Here is an 18,037-nt window from a genome sequence, read left to right as displayed (position 1 = left end):
AGGAAGAAACTTTATTTGCAACTAGAGTGATAATGCCTTGTCCAGGCAATCTTGTTCAATTTAGCAACTTATAGGTATGGGCAGCAATAGCATCCTTTTTATTTAAGAAAAGTTAACAGGTACAGGAATTAGTGGGAGGAGACTGGGATGGGAACCACTTTCCAAGTGTATTTATAAAAAAGAAAATAACATTTTTATATGATTTTTTTAGTTTCACGATAAGGGGGTCATTGGACAAGTTTCAATTTTCATTTCCTTGTGTTCTATTCACCTTCACTTCATCTCTTGGACCTAAGAGTTCCCCATTTAACCTGAACTTTTCTTTTTTCCTATTTCTGTCTATTTAATTTCTTTGCCCAGTTTATCAGTCAGTTATCTAATTCAGCATTTACTAAGCCACTGTGTCAGGAAACAATTTGTCAATAGGTGATAACACATGGGCCTTGGCATTAAGAGTCTTATAGGCTACTAGAATACATAGGCATCGTGGTGCATGCATGTAAGAGGTGGACCGGGAGCTATAGCAGGGCATAGCGTGCTCTCATTATGAACCTGATTCATGGTCACAGTCTATTAGAATTGGGTCAGTCTTTACCAAGGTTTCAAGGTCATTCCTGGAATATGAATAGGGAGAATGACAGCAGAATTTTGAAAGAGCCCGTTATGCTCCTACAATTGCAAACAATGCTTCATGGATGGGGTATTGAGTTGGAACCATTGTAAAGGTGGGCAAAGCCTAGGAGGGAAGTCAGTCAGGAACAAATGTCTGTTAGGTGCACTTATGTGTGTTGGGGCTTTGACAAGGGAGGATTTACGAACAGGCACGCAGAGCAGCCCTAGGTGCTTCAAAGAAACAGTGTAAATCACTAAGAGGAACTAAAAATCTGGGTGTCACAATAATCTAAGAAATCAAAACACAGTCCCATGTAGATTAACACTGATCCCCATCCAGCCTGTTAAATTCAGGATACTTCCTGAAGTGCAGTTCCAGAGTATGATTATTGTTTAGATTTTGCTTGTCTCTTAGTGTTTTGCTTGCTTGCTTTTGTTTTTTTCTCCTCAGTGTGCTCACCCATGTGTTTTGGGGGGGTTGGAGTGGATTTATCCACTTTAGCTGTAAAATATCCCAGTCACATTATGATCTTAACTTGGTAGGTGCATTTTTTTCTGGAAAAATAAAAGTGATGATACAGTTAAAAAAAAAAAGAAGAAAATACTATATGCTATACTTAAAATAATAAAAGAGTTTCTGCTAAAATTACCTCTTGTAGAAGAGATTATTGGCTCCTTCATGTGGAAAATAATTTTTGATAATTTCTTTACAAAATTACCATATCATATAAATCTTTTGGTTTCTCTTTCTATTTCTGTCCCTCTCTGTTATATGTATATGAAAGAAGTTAAAAAAAACTAAATATGTTAAGATTTACTAAATAAAATTGAAGAGAGAGTTACAATTAGATAGTTACAACAAAACAAAGAAACTTACCAGACAAACCTCAATAAAAAATCAGCTAAGAGGCGGCACTCGTAGCTCAGTGGGTAGTGTGCCAGCCACCTACACCGAGGCTGGTGGGTTGTAGCTCAGTGGGTAGCGTGCCAGCCACATACACCGAGGCTGGTGGGTTGGAACCAAAACCAGCCCAGGCCTGCTAAAATAACAATGACAACTGCTACAAAAACAACAACAACAAAAAAATAGCTGGGCATTGTGGTGGGTGCCTGTAGTCCTAGCTACTTGGGAAGCTAAGGCAAGAGAATCACTTAAGCCCAAGAGTCTGAGGTTGCTGTGAGCTGTGACACCATATCACTCTACCAAGGGTGACAGCTTGAGACTCTGTCAGGAAAAAAGAAAAAGAAAAATCAGCTAAGATATTCTAGTTAAAAAAAAAAATAACTATAACAATAAAATAATTTCTGCATAGTAAAACCAAAATCTAATGCAGGGAATACATTTAAAGAGAGAATTAGTAATCAGTGAAGAACCCTGCAGACTTTGAGGTTTCTAAATGAATTACATGTAGGCCTCTCCCACATAGGAGGACAGAGAGCTCCAAAAGGGGTCAAAGCTCAGCCCATGAGTCTCTCTGGGGATAAAGTCCAATCAGCATGAGGACAGCCCAAGCTGTATCAAGCTTCACTGGGTGGTCACCAGTGCTTCTCCATATAGACTATAGATGACCTTTACTAAAAGGTCACAAACCACAAATATTATAGGAGATCTGACAATTAAGTTCATGAACCCATCCTAGAAAATGTGCTACGTACCTTACTGTTGAGTATCACTACAGTCACCTTCAAAGTATGACCTTTGGGAAGCTATGCACCAGTACCAGCACATAGTGCACCCTTCACATCTTTCAGAGAAAGATGGCCATAAAATTACCTTTGATATCTTGAATGTCATCAAAATGTCTTACTTTCAATATTTCCTTTATCTATGGGGAAAGAAAAAAGTCACAAGGGGCCAGATCATGTGAGTAGGAAGGTTGTTCCAATACAGTTATTTGTTTGTTGGCTAATAAATTCCTCACAGACAGTGTTGTCAGTTGGTGCACTGTTGTGATGAAAGAGTCATGAGCTTTAGGCCACAATTTTCAGTTAAGATTTTTCTGTTTCTCTATTGATGTTTACTTGGTGTGCTGTTTCACACAGTCAGCTGATGATTTTGACTCACAATTCAATGAACTTTTTTTAATGTTTTCATCAGTTCTGCTCATTACTGGCCATCCTGACTTGTCTTCATCAGACAAGTCAGCTTTCTCTCCCCTCAGAAAAATGTTTAATCCATATGTACCCTGCTGTTTTCTTCATGGCATTATCCCCATAAACTCAGACTAACATGTCCCTGATTTCACTTCCACTCTTGCCAAGCTTAACAAGAAATTTAATGTTTGTTTGTTCATTGCTCTAATACAAACTCGGACATTCTCGCAAGGACACATAAAAATATGCAACAACTGGTGGTACCTGTTGCTCAGTGGGTAGGGTGCTGGCCATATACATTGAGGCTAGCAGGTTCAAACCCGGCCCCAGCCAGCTAAAAACAACAATGACAACTGCAGCAAAAAGATAGCCAGGTGTGGGCAGAGCCTGTGGCTCAAAGGAGTAGGGTGCTGTGGGTTCAAACGCAGCCCAGCCAGATAGCTGGGTGTTGTTGCGGGCACCTGTAGTCCCAGCTCCTTGGGAGGCTGAGGCAAGAGAATCACTTAAGCCTAAGAGTTTGAGGTTGCTGTGTGCTGTGACACCATGGTACTCTACAAGGGCAACATAGTGAGACTCTGTCTCAAAAAAAAAAAAAAATGTAACAACAATAACAAACACCATTCAGCAAGACATCACTACACATTGACATGAACACGACTATAAGATACTGATATACCAAGGTTATGAAACTTTACTGAGTTGTTCATACAGTGCTGCACCTGGTGGCTTGTCAGACCTCATATTTCTTATTATAGAAGAACCACACGTTGTATATTACTGCTGTAATATAAAACAGATTGCTAAGAAGTCTACTGAGGAGAGCAGACATGACATCTTCTAAAATGGTAGAACCTCCTAAAATATTATTCAGTCTATAAATACAGATACTACTCTTCATTTCTTTGCTTCTTTTAAATCTGCTCCATAAATACTTTCCAGAAATAATCATTGTCCTATCAATATTCTTAGTAACATTATGCAAAAAGGAACAACTTTGGAAAAAAAAGGATCATCTTCTCCTTTACTGAGACAAGAAATGTGGAGTAAAAATCATGGCTTTTTAAAAAATTTCTGCTACTCTTGATTAAAAGGAGAATGTGGCACACAAATGCTATGTGTTAACCATACCAGCTTCTTTTCCTGAGCACACAGAAGGACCCCATTCCCAAACTCCCTTGCAGATGGATTAGGACCATTTCACTGAGTAGTCAGAAGTGGCATGCTATATTCTATTTCCAATTCTGGCTATAAAAAGCCTGTGTGTAACTCTTTGATTTTCTCTATCACTATAGCAAAAGTTATGCAAGCTGCATGTCCCTGAGTCACCAAATGGAGGAGAACCTTTCCCAACCCACATCAGACTTTAAGGGAGAAAATGGGTATTGAGGTCTAATGACTTAGAATCAAGGTCACTTTTTATTTACTTCTCACCTTATGGTTTCTTATTCTTCCTTCAAATATCCTTAATTTATAATATAAATTACCAAGTAATTATTTTTCTATTTATTTCATACTTCCATGATCTTTTGAAAAATTATGTATTTTTTATTTTAAATAGTTTATAGAAAAAGGCTATATTTGGTGCCCACCCCAGGGGCAGGGTCTGCTAAGACCTGTGGAAACTGGCAGCTACCCACTGAAGAAATATAGAGTTAGAAATAATAGTAAAGAAAGAGACATGAGACATACAGTAGAATTAAAAGTGGGAGCTCAAGGGTCCATTGCCCATTTTTGGGATTCTGGCAAAGGCTCTGAGTGTTTGCTCCACTCTGCTTTTATTGAAATCTATTTGCCCAGAGGGTCAGATGAGGGAGGGAACAAAGATGCCAGCATTTTCTGAGTGAGCATATCAGATCCTATTATTATTATTAACCTTAAGGGTAGCCTTGAGAAATCTGAAATTTGAGCCTTGTATTGGGAGAGCTTCCCGCTTGAGATCACACACACATATTTCTAGGGAGGTGTTACACTCCATTAGTTCCCTGTGGCATTAATCGCCTCTGAGGAATTGGTGGGAGGGAGGAATTTTCCTCCCATCACCACCACAGAGGATCTTCCTCTGTGATAAGGGATGTAAGCTCTTCTGCCCATATCTCAGGGCTTGAGCTGCTCCCTTGATCTCTGTCCCAGGCAAATGCAATTCTCCACAATGGGTATCTTCTTTGCCTGTTTCCTAGGCAAGAGATGACCCAGTATCTTTCTAGGTCTTGTTGTAGCCTCTTCTATGACTATTTTTTCTCAGAGTGCTCACAGACCCAGCAGGGGTGTTTGTAAGCTGTATCCCCAACAGGATAGAATTTCAGAAAAGGCAGGAAGCTTGCTAGCAATGGCTACCTTTAACGTAAACTAGCTGACTTTTCTTTGTTCTGACTCACTCAGTTTACTTTTAAATTTTCCTCTTTTTCTGGGGGTGCTTTCCTTTGCCAAGAATGGGATCTTCAGTCCTCATTCTCCCTGCACTTTGGCAAGCTCAGCTTTATTAACTAGATTGATTATTTACATTATTTTCTTGTAATAACCCACTAGAATAAACACCACAGAAATTTTCACACTCACAAAGTTTATTTTAAAGTTGTAATGTTCATACTCCATAGAGGTATAGAGTATGGCTATTAGTATATTTAAGTAGCTCTACCAGATTCAACCCTGCCACAGAAAATAATTACAAATTCTGAAAAAAAAAAAAATCCAAAAAAATCCAAAGAAATAAGTAGGAGGTATAGAAGAACAAACAAAAACAGGTGGACTCCAGAGGGTACTTGAAATTTGGAGGAACAAGGCCCCAGGACCATTTTTCCATCTCTTTGTCTGTGGATCAAAAAAAGGTGGCTCTATACAGAGTGGCTAAAACCCTGATAGAAAACTTATAGTATTTATTCTCTGAAGACCCCAAGGATAGAGTTCAGGAGAAATGCAAGAACTGGAAAGAAAACAGAGGGTGTACAAAATTCTCTCCATAAACTTTTGTCACTTCTGTGGCTTAACTACACATATGCCTGGTAGGTTCAAATTAACATAGCTAAATCTAAAAGAACGGAAATCTGAAATGTTGCCATCTCAGGAGATTCACACTGTGTGATTTGAGACCAAATGATGTGTTTGATTCAAAAACAAATAAATAAAATCATATCAACATCAACTCTTTAGAAACTTTATCAGAAGCTAGAGTCTTTACAACATAACTGTTACAATGTCCAAGGTAAAATCCAAAATCACTCAATAAAACAAGAAAATGTGTCCATGGTCCATTTTCTTTTCTTTTTCTTTCTTTCTTTCTTTCTTTTTTTTTTTTTGGTAGAGACAGAGTCTCACTTTGTTGCCCTTAGTAGAGTGTCGTGGCATCACAGCTCACAGCAACCTCCAGCTCCTGGGCTTAAGCGATTCTCTTGCCTCAGCCTCCTCGGTAGTTGGGACTACAGGTGCCCGCCACAATGCCTGGCTATTTTTTGTTGCAGTTTGCCCAGGGCCAAGGTCCGAACCTGCCACCCTCAGTATATGGGGTTGGCACCCCACTCACTCAGCCACAGGTGCCGCCCCCATGGTCCATTTGCTTAAGGAGAAGATAATCAACAGAGATCAATCTTAACATGACCTAGCAGTCTAAATGTTTAGATTATTAGGCAAAGGCATTAAAGGAGCTATTTTAACTCTGCTCAGTGAAGTAAATAAAAATATCTTTATAATGAATACAAGGACAGAGAATCTCAGCAGAGAAACAGAATAATAAAAAAGAACCCAATTGAAATTTTCAAAATGGAATCATACAGAATTATAGTCTATCTCTCAATTATGAATTAAAAAGTAAAGATAATTTTTTATAACATAGCAACAAAAGAAGTATCCCCATGACTTCCTACCGTTTTTTCTTTCAAATTCCAATTGCGAAATATGCATTGAAAACAGTCGAAGGGTGTAAAGATAAAAATATAAGAAAGGAGTACTGGATTCACTTCTCTTCCTTAAAGGAGTTTAAAGTTTTAAAACTTTATAAAGCCAAATTCACACATCTTTATTACAAGGAGAGCAACAGAAACAAAAATGTCTTAATTTCATATGATTAATATATTCAAACTGGACTGAGAGTATCGGCAAACAATAATTTTATGACAATATTAACATCATTTGACAGGCATAATTATTTGCCATATCACTTCTACTTTAATGACAGTTCATTTTAATAAACTTATTATTATATTTAGGGTAACTTCATACTAGTGATAAAAATCTATAGTCCTCAAACTATTCATAACTCTCACTACATCTCTTTTTTGAATTCTATCCTGTTAACAATATTTTTTTTTTCAAAATGCATTTCCCCTTAAGGCCGCCTTCTAACTTCTTTTCCATTAATAAGTCATTCAGCTTATAGGAAAAAAACTAAGGTAAATTTTAAAATAGGAAGTGATGGCAAGAGGAGCAAGATGCCACAGATGCGTAAATGCCACATGAATCTAAGAGGAAAGGAAAATAATTTAGAGACATACTCTCAATAGATTAAATCTCTTTCTTAAATCACTATTCATTTTCTAGCAACACTGTAAAACTGCATGAAATGTGTTCAACACTGTCATAACATTGCATTTTATGCATTCTAAAAAGTCACATTGCTTTAAAGGATGAGAAAAATTACAATGATCCTTAGAAGAGCTACATGGGGTTATTGTTTTCCCACATTTTATATCGTATTACAGTAGCTCTTTGTGATATATTTATTATGGAATCGGCACTTTAATTCAATCTTACAGCAGGAATAGTTTCTTTTAATGTGACGATCTCTATGAACATTCTGATCTCTTCTTTTGTTTTCAATTCAATTTCAAAACATTCGGAATGAATATTTTTCTGTCCTTTGTTTACAAATATTCAAAACTCTCCAACAACTAAAAGGAAGAGCAGATGGAATACACTGATATTGTAACAAAGATAATATTTCATAATTTTGAAAGATGACATTCATTAATAATAAGATCTCTATCTTTACCTTTATCTCTCAATTGATATTTTTGAAAGTCCACAAGAGATCTTTGCATGGCTTCTTAGATTTTTTTTCTCGCAATTCTCAGACAAAGAATAATTGTGCCTCAAGGCTAAAGGAACAATGACACTTGTGATTATTTTTCTTTAAAAGTACACTATTGTTTCTGTTGTGTGTATCCACTGCCTTCCTGATTTCCTTCCGATTCTTACATGTAAAATGTTTGTTGTGTATTGATGCATTAAAATCACAGACTGAAAATATATCTGTAATTTTATTTAAGTCTTTCCACAACTTTCTGATGAAACACATTAACCCTGTAAAGTCTATAGAATTAGGATGGTTGTGGAAAGTGGCTGTGTCAGGGCCATATTTGGAAATTCACTAGAAAAATTCACAGGACTCAGCATATGGTGATACACATGATAAAGATTTATTGCAGAGACATAGTATAATTACACAACCTGATAATGGGAAAAGACATAAACAGAATTGGGAGAAATCCATGCAGAAGCCTCCTTACGCTCTCTTCCTTCCATGAGGAGTCACTCAGAGCACACACTCTTCCTCTTCCTCCAGCAACAAAAATACAGCAGCATGTGTGTAATGTTTCTGCCCAAGGAAGTCCACTAGAAATTCAGCACCCAGGCTGGTCATATAGCTATCCTTTGTCTATCATGTACCAAAATTCTAGACTTCCAGAAGGAAGGCAGAATTTCAGCATAAACCACATTGTTTGCACAGTGAGCCACTTTTATCAAGTCTGGAAATGGTTGGAATCCTCTTGAAATCCTTTCCAGAAGCCAGCCAACAACCATCCCTACAAGAGGATCTTTTTTAGGATAGCACTCTCAGGCATGATGTCTTAACTCTTTTCTGCGCAGTGGCTAATCAAGCTAGACTTTGCAAATAGAAAATTCTTGAACACATATAATTTAACTAAAAATAAATGTCCTCTATATTGTAGGTTATGCACTTCAGCAACATTATTGGGTTAGCCATTTGTTTTCTGGTTACAAATATGGATTTTTCCCCTGTAATTTATCAGCTTTTCTTTAGGGAAGAGAATGTAAAATGAAAAAAAAAAAAAACACAATAAAAAAATTGATCTTACATCACCCTGTCAGTGATCTTATTAACTGGCTTGTCAAAATATTCAATTAACAGGATTTTGGAATTAACTCAGAGTTAAAATGTAATTTCCCTCTGATCCTACTAAACATTAAAAGCCTATGATGACACTTTAGCTACTGTTAAGTCTCTTTTCATGCCTGAAGTTAGGTAAGTTAAAGCTACTATACATTCTTTGCTGCTCATCTCTCCTTTTAGTAAATAAGCCTTTAATATTCATAGCAGTTGAATTTAATTCTTTTTATAGTTATTTTTCATTTAACATTAAGAATTCATCTGCTTATCTTTAAGCTCAATTTTTTTTCTTTTAACCTGTGAAAGGCTGGTACTCACTACTTACACACTTTAATTGTAGACACCATTTTATCAGACTCTTTCTATCAGTGAGTGGATTACAAATGACCCTTTGGGGTCATTTGCTTGTACTTCATTTGGATGTAGTTTTCTATACCTAAATCATCCCTTTTTGTTTTATTTATTCAAGGATTCTGTGTGGGTAAGTTCAGCTGAATAATCAACATTGTCCTATTTCACTTTACAGGGCTTGGTGAGACATTGCGCATAGGGCGGCCAGAGAGAATGGTGCATGCTGCCATAATAGTCTTGAAATATCAGGTGGGTACAACGAAGGTATTTTATTTTTTTTGTTTATGTTAAACATTATCCTTGTGAGAAGACTGTGCTCTGTTCCACTTTGTCTATATAGTTAAGATCCAAGGTATAAGGTGGCGCCTGTGGTTCAGTGAGTAGCACGCCGGCCCCATATACCAAGGGTGGCGGGTTCGAACCTGGTCCTGGCCAAACTGCAACAACAACAACAAAATAGCAGGGCGTTGTGGTGGGTGCCTGTAGTCACAGCTACTTGGGAGGCTGAGGCAAGAGAATCGCCTATGCCCAAGAGTTGGAGGTTGCTGTGAGCTGTGACGCCATAGCACGCTACCAAGAGCGACAAGGTGAGACTCTGTCTCAGAAAAAAAAAAAAAAATCCAAGCTATAGATGCAGACTATATTTGGTCATAAACAGGGCAAAAGAGAACACAACAGAACCATGATCTTAACTTTCGTCATGAATCTTCTCTACCACAGAAATACATGTAAATTAATTTCAGCTGGTTCAGTGCCCAAAGCTCAGTGAGTAGGGCGCTGGCCACATACATCCAGGCTGGCAGGTTCAAGTCCGGCGAAGGCCTGCTAACCAACATGACAAATGTAACCAAAAAATAGCCAGGCATTGTGGCGGTCACCTGTAGTCCCAGCTGCTTGGGAGGCTGAGGCAAGAGAATCACTTAAGCCCAAGAGTTAGAGGTTGCTGTGAGCTGTGACACCACAGTACTCTACTGAGGGTAACATAGTGAGACTGTCTCAAAAAAATAAAAATAAAAATGAGGTCATAAACTTCTTCTGATGAACATAATTCTAGATTTCTGAAGAGAATGCCAGAGAATTATGTTACAAAAATAGCAATTTCTAAAGGAATGCATTTGGGGTATATGGATCACTGCTACTCAAGTAAATATAATTCTGGTTTCTCATAAAAGTACCATGAGTGAAAGTTGGATAACAAAAGTCAGGCAGGCCATTAAAAATATTCATCCTAAAAAAAGTAGCTCTAAAATATTAAAAATTCCCTTGAGTCTTTATTTAAACAAACTTATTCCTATGGAAGAAAAAGAATATTGTAACAAGAAGATGCTCCTCTTGGAGGGGGTTTAATAAAATATTTTTCAGTCTAATCACATGTGCATTGGTAAACTTCCTATCACAATGAATGCAAGCTTAGTAGTTAAGGATGGGATATCAGCATGAATAAATTTTCCATAGCACAATTAACAGAAAGAGTGAAGATAGTGTGACTGTAAAGGGCAAGGAAGCATGAAATTATCCAAACCTTATAGCTACTTCTGTATACTTACTATTAATATTAAGAACATTCCCAAGAGCATATAACACATACAGAACAATGGCAACCACCTGAAAAATGAAGAAAGACAAATGAAGAAATCATAAAACAAGGTATCCCTTTGAGTAGATTTTCTGCTAAAGTCAGAAATCACTTGATTACTGGCATAGCATCTTTTTTTCATCTGATTAGAAACAGAAGTAATATAAATCCATATGCTTAGTCATTAGGATGGTTCACAAACATCCCAATGTCTCCTCTCTTGGTTGGCCTTTGGTGGCATTGGTGACATCTGACTTACTTTAGCCAAATAAATGTGAGCAGAAGTCACTCATTTCTTGGCTATCACTTTAGAAGCAAGGGCATGCCTTGCTTCATTTCCTTTTTTGTGGGTGAACATTAGGGAAGTTAGGATTATGGGAATAGAGTTAGATTGATATAATAATGAAATGATTGTATGTAAAGTTTTTTGATTAGGGTCAGGTGTACAGGATAATGAGAGAGGACATGAGCCTTCACAAATTATATATTATACTGGGGGCTTCATGAGACAGCTTGGCACAAACATCAAAGGAAAAAGGACTGCAAGGGCCTAGCTGGAGCTTCAAAGGGCTTGGGAAGCCATTTTGGGACAGCGTGTGCAGATGATTCATTGAACAAGAAAAACTAGTTCTTATGGGTATGAGATAAGAAGATTCAGCTTTGCTCCCCCCAGCTCCTGAGATGAGTAGGGCATCACCTAATACGCCCTGCAGGAACACAGAGGATTAACCGGGTGACATCTAGCTCCAACTTCCATGTTCCCTTTTCCTCTGTTTTATGTAATCCTGTTAGTGATTGATAAGTATCTTAAGAAGTAAAAGTAATGAAAAATAGCTAAAGGGTAATGAGGTGGGCAATGGAGAATTAGGGCATGAGAAACTGCAAGGATGATGTATGTTGTTGTTGCAAGCAACCATTGGCCGGTGGCGCTTGTGGCTCAATGGGTAGGGCGCCAGCCCTATATACCGAGGGTGGTGGGTTCGAACCCAGGCCCAGCCAAACTGCAACAAAAAATAGCCAGGCGTTGTGGCAGGTGCCCATAGCCCCAGCTACTCGGGAGGCTGAAGCAAGAGAATCACCTAAGTCCAGGAGTTGGAGGTTGCTGTGAGCTGTGATGCCATAGCACTCTACCCAGGGCGACAAAGTGAGACTCTGTCTCAAAGAAACAAAACAAAACACCCATTGGCTGATCAAGAGAAAATAATAAAAATGGAGTGCACCTGCATTTTGGGGTCTTCGCTGTCTCTCACAGCAAGGGTGTTGACAACCCCTAAGGCCCACTCTATAAACTATACTCTATTTCTATGGTGTTCATTTTCCTTATTCCCTCATCACTGGCAAGCTTTGGGGGCACTCACAGGTTGTGTGGGGGCTGGCTGGCTACATCTGGTGTCCAACGTGGCTGGCTCCCTACACTTTTTCCTGTGCCATGGTAATGATACAGTAACTCTTTAGAGTTGATGGACTTGGGCTGCTATCAGCCTAAGTCAGCCAAAGAAGAGATCTGTGGAGTAGAGCCCCATATTCCCCATGACAACTTATGTGAGCAAGAAATAAGCCTTTATTATATGTTGCTATAATGTTGAGCTTCTTTGTTACTGCAAAATACTTGCCCATCCTGACTGATATAGTCTGTACTTTACATTAGGATGATTTAAAACACATTTTTGCTAGATTCCACTTTTGCAGTGCAAAATGCTAAAAGGGCAAATTTCCAGGTCATTAAAGTAACTTTTTGAGATTCTTTCACTTTCTTGCCATTATATTAATGAACCTATGGTCAATGAGAAAGGGTAGGAGGTACTGTGAAAGCAGATGGGGTGTGGCCTTTGGGGAATCTCAAGGCTTATTTCACCTTTAATCAATAGCTTCTGCCTTTTCCCCTATTTATGCTCACCAATCATGTGGTACATACTGGGTGAGGGATGAAAGATCTAGGCAAGGAAAACAACCACCACAACAGCAACAAAGCGACAATTTTCATTTTTTCCTTTTTTTTTTTTGAGACAAGAGTCTCACACTGTCACCCTTGATAGAGTGTTGTGGCATCACAGCTCACAGAAACCTCCAGCTCTTAAGCGATTCTCTTGCCTCAACCTCCCGAGTAGCTGGAACAACAGGTGCCTGCCACAATGCCCAGCTATTTTTTTGTTGTTGTTGCAGTTGTCATTGTTGTTTAGCTGGCCCGGGCTTGGTTTGAACCCGTCATCTGTGGTACATGTGGCTGGCACTGTAACCACTGTACTATGGACTCCCAGCCCAAAGCGACAATTTTCATTTGTTATAGGCCTAAACTATGCAGGACACAGTTCTAAGTGCTTTACACTTATAAACTTATTTAATCCTTAAAATAACCCTGTGAGGTCAAGAACTCTTATATTCATATTTTACGTATGAGGCAATAAGATGCTAAGTGACTTGCTCAAACTTAAAGAGCTTAGAAACGGCAGAGCTAGAATTCAAGAGGTTCTCAAAGAACATGTTTCAGGATTTGCTACATAAACATGCCAAAATTTACATGTAAAATATCAAGAAAAGCCATTTCTTTTTGTCTTAGATCTTCCAGATAAACCAAACCAAACCAAATTAAAGCATATGGTCTTGATGAAAAGGGAGTCTACATTTAACAAGGAAGGATAAAGTGGGCAAAACCTTAATTCCTCTAAACGTGGTTAATTCCTCTGTTTTTAGAGTCCAGGCAGATGCATGAATTCAACCACGTCCTTGACCCCTTTCACTCTCTCTGCCTGCCACATTCGCTCACAATAAATTCGTTCACTCTCTGATGGGCCAGGCAGCTTGCCATCCTCACATTTAAATTTGGCCAAAAGAGAAACTCACTATGTACAGAGAGCTCACTGCTACTGTTTAGAACCTTAATTTTGCTCAGCACTTGCCATTTGGCAGCCAAATTAGTAACAGCACCTTCCACACCCTGGGAATGAGAGAAACATTGACAATCTAAAGGCCTTCAGTCAAATGACTCAGGAATCTACTCAACTCAGGCTGGGAAATCTGAGTGGAGTGCTGAACTTAACACTCCCTAGTGGCTTTCACCAGGATAGAAAGATGAAATTGATCAGAATCTCTTGGGAGATATTTTTCAAAATATAAATATTTCTGCTCCAAGGCAATAAGTATAACCCTAGATTATTGTAGTTTGAAAATGTCCCCAGAGTTCTGGACAATAAAAACATTTGTTTTATAGAAATGGTCAATTTCAGTGTTATGGAACTGTGTCTTGTTTAAATTCTGTGCTCATATCTCCTTAGAAAATTACTAACGCAGTATTATACATAAAAGCAATTCAAAATCTTTTTTTTATATTATGCTCTTACCTTCTTCAGATAATGCGATTCTTTTCAGTTTATTGTGTAGTGTGAGAGCCTGAGAGAAAGGTAATATTTTCCCCACCAGATTGAAAGTGTCATTTCCCTTTTCTTTTTTTATCTTGAGAGCAGCCTTCTTTAGAAATGAAACTACTTTGGAATCCCTTTGAAATTACTTCTGGGATCTCTTTAGCCTGAATCAGAATCATCTGAAGAGCATGTAAAAACACAGACTGCTGGGTCCTATTCCCAAGGTTTCTGATTCAACAGGTCTGGGGTAGTGTCATGGAATTTACATTTCTAACAAGTTCCCAGATGATACTGATGTTTATGGGTCAGAGATCACACTTGGAGAACTATCCTAGCTCCAGGCAGGAATTACTGCAGCAGTTTCAGCATCATCACTTATACTCACCTTATCACAATTTACATCCAGTGGGTCTCAGTTTCATGGAATCCTCCCACCTTCATGTGTCAGGTGCACCATTTTGATAATTATGCTCTTGCAATAGGGTTTCCTGAGTACTGTGCATATCAACCTACCTACTTACCTTGCCTTGGGAATAAGAGACTTGTCATTTATTATTATTATATAATTTTGCTATTTGCTAAATATTCTGCTAGTAGGAAGGAATGGAGTGAGTACCAGCCAGAAGGGAGACTCTCACACCTCAGTTCTCGCCTTATGAGTTTTATTGGTTCCAGGGAATTCTGGCAGCTTGTAGAAGCAGAGAATGCATCCCGGACAATAGCCAACAAGGAAATGGGGATTTTAGTCCTGCAATAGCATGAAATGGAATTCTGATAACAATCTGAATAAGCTCAGAAGCAAAATATCTCCCGGAGCCTCCAGATAAGTGTCTAAGCTAGCCAACATCTTGATTTCAGCCTTATGGAACCCAGAGAAGAGAAACCTGCTGATCCACTCCATGCTTTTGAGCTACAGAACTGTGAAATCCCAGTTTAGTGTTATCTATTAGAATTATATTCTCTATAAAAGCTAAGTTTGTGGCAATTTGTCAGATCAGCAATAGACAACTAATACAGAGAACAACAGAAATTAAAGTAAAATATACATTTCAAAATATATTCAGATACATATTTTGAAAAATAAGGGAGAAAAGGCTTCTTTCCTCATCAAGCAAAGTTCATAGCTGAGATTGACAGGATAAAAGCATACACATTGATTTAATACAAGCTTTATGCGACATGAGAGAATTAAAAAATAAAGATCCAAAGACCCAGGGAAAACTGTATATTTTATGCTAAGTCTGATGAAGAAATGGGTAGTTGTGGAGAAACATGATTGGATAAAAGGGGATATGATATAATGGTAATAAACTGCAGGGGCAGTGTGGGAATTTAGCAAGGCCTGTTTATTCAGATTGTCTTGGCATCCCTGAGTCACATTCCTTTCCTCCAGGCATAGGGCAGAACCCCTCTGGAATGAGAGTTTTATTACCTATTTTCAGGGAAAGGTCAGCTAGGTTTTATGGCTCAATTCAGGGGACAAGAGGCAAGGGGAATTCTTTCTAGTTTCTGTGGCCTGTTTCCTCAAGTGCCAAGGTGCCACATTTTGGAGTAGCATGTCCTAAACCACATCAGGAACCACAGTACTCATTTAGAACAAAAAAATGATTTTGAATGTATGTAATGAGTTCAAATTGTTAAAGAGAGTAAAGAATGAATAATTATTTTTGATAGCTGAGTTTTTTGTTTTTTGGTAGAGACAGAGTCTCACTTTATCGCTCTCGGTAGAGTGTCATGGCATCACAGCTCACAGCAACGTCCAGTTCCTGGGCTTAGGCAATTCTCTTGCCTCAGCCTCCCAAGTAGCTGGGACTACAGGTGTCCGCCACAATGCCCGGCTATTTTTCTTGTTGCAGTTTGGCCAGGGCCAGGTTTGAACCTGCCACCCTTGGCATATGGGGCTGGTGCCCTATCCACTGAGCCACAGGCACCACCCTGTTAGCTGAGTTTTTAACTGAACTTGTGGTTATTTGGCTGAGGCCCTTTTGCCCATTTTTACAAAGCTGGATTTCTACTTTGGATGCTATTCTACATTTCTTTTCTGGTCAATCCCCTAGTCCACAAGTCTTCTCGCAAGAAAAGTGCCTCCACTATACTTTATGTTGAGATAGGAACTTTGCATCTATACAGGGTGGCCATAAAATTTATGTGCAATTCAAATAGTTACAACTATTTAAATTGCAAACAAACTTGAATAGTTGTCATAGTCCAAAGACTCACCTCGAGCCAACATTGAGCTTTGGCTACTTCATATCAGTGGCTATTCTGCTTCTCTCTCAGTGCTGACTCTGTGTGAACACAACTATAGAAAACTTTCTATCCTGAAGGAGCAACCTCTAAATTGAAAAAAATATTTACTGAGCATATGTATGGTGATCATAAATTAACTAGCCAACATTTTGGACAATGAACGGGGTGCATTAATAATCATACCAGGACAACAGGCATAACTGGAACTGTCCTGGCAACCCAGTATAATGCTCACCAAATTATAATACAACGGCTTGAATTAGACCAGTGAAAAACACATACAAGGCAAAAATTAGTGCCCTCTTGGATCTTAGATTTTACTAGGCAAGACAAATAATAAACAAAACAATGAAGAAAAGTGCTATAAAATGTTAAGTAGTGGTAAAGCACTATGGGAAAAATAAAGCAGAGAATAAAGAATCTAACTATGTGTATATGTGGGCAGGGGGATTCAAATTAAATTTGGTTTCAAACAAATTCAAACAAGCTGAGAAGGTGACTTCTGAGAAGTGACTTGTTGAGGATGAGTGAAAGTACCATAAGAAATCTCGGGGGAAAGAGTTCTAGGCAGAGATGAGAGCAAAAGCAAAGGACCTTAGGAGGGAGTGTACCTGGTGTGTTCTAGTAAGAGAAGGGTATGGGTGAGATCAAGAAAGGATTTTTAAGCTATTGTGAAGACTTTTTCTTTACTCTGGGTCAAATGAGAACACAAGGGAATCAGTGAATCGGTAGAGTGAAAATGACCTGATTCCTATTTCAACAGGATTCCCCTGGCTGCTGTGTTGAGAATAGACTGTGAAGGCTAACATGCAAACAGTGAGACTCATGTTTTGTTCACTTGTGTGAACAAAGGAACAAATCTCACCTGGTCATCCTTACAAGTCCTGGAATTTGTGGTTGCTTGCTGTGCCCACAAGCAATCAGGTGGGCCTTGTGCCCATCAGAGCCCCCCTTTGGTCAGTCGAGACAGGTATATCTTGCTGACAATTACCAAAGGTTTAAAATGAGACATGAACCAAAGCTACAAATATATTTTTATATTATAAATGAAGATTGAAATAACTTACTATGATTATACTCACATTTTATACTACTATTGATCCTTGAATGAGATTGTGATATTATAATATAAAAAGAAATATACCCATGTGCTATACATCTCAGTGGCCCCACACCCCGAGAATCACTTGTCTCCACAGTCCCCGCCACCACTGTGGCCCTGCTTGCCTCAGCTTCCGTCTGCTGCATGCTGCCACAACACTTGAACTTGGGCAGAGTAAATGCCCGTAGCCATAGCACCCATGGCCATTGTCTAAGTAGCCTCAGCCAACTAACACTGCTATTGCTGTGGTGCAATAGCAGGGTAGAGCAAACATCCATGCCACTCACATCTATGGAGAGTGACATGCCCAATACCCAACGTGAGCTTTCAAGGGAAGAATGGAGACCAACCCATCACTCCACACAAAGAACCCCCAGCACCAGCTTGGACTGTGATAACCACAGGAGAATAGGATGACGCAGGAGAACAGCTGCATTATGGGCCCTCAGTGCATCTGCACCTCTCCTGCTAGGTCAATCTTCCAAAGTAGGACATAAGAATGGCATCCCAGGGCCTCTCCTTCTTTGTACTAAGCAAGAGAATTCCTAGCAGAGAACAGACAGACCTGCAAA

This window comes from Nycticebus coucang, chromosome X (assembly GCF_027406575.1).
Source record: "Nycticebus coucang isolate mNycCou1 chromosome X, mNycCou1.pri, whole genome shotgun sequence".
Lineage (NCBI taxonomy): Eukaryota > Metazoa > Chordata > Mammalia > Primates > Lorisidae > Nycticebus > Nycticebus coucang.
The sequence above is the reverse complement of the archived record's forward strand: the minus strand, read 5'-3'. Positions refer to the sequence as shown.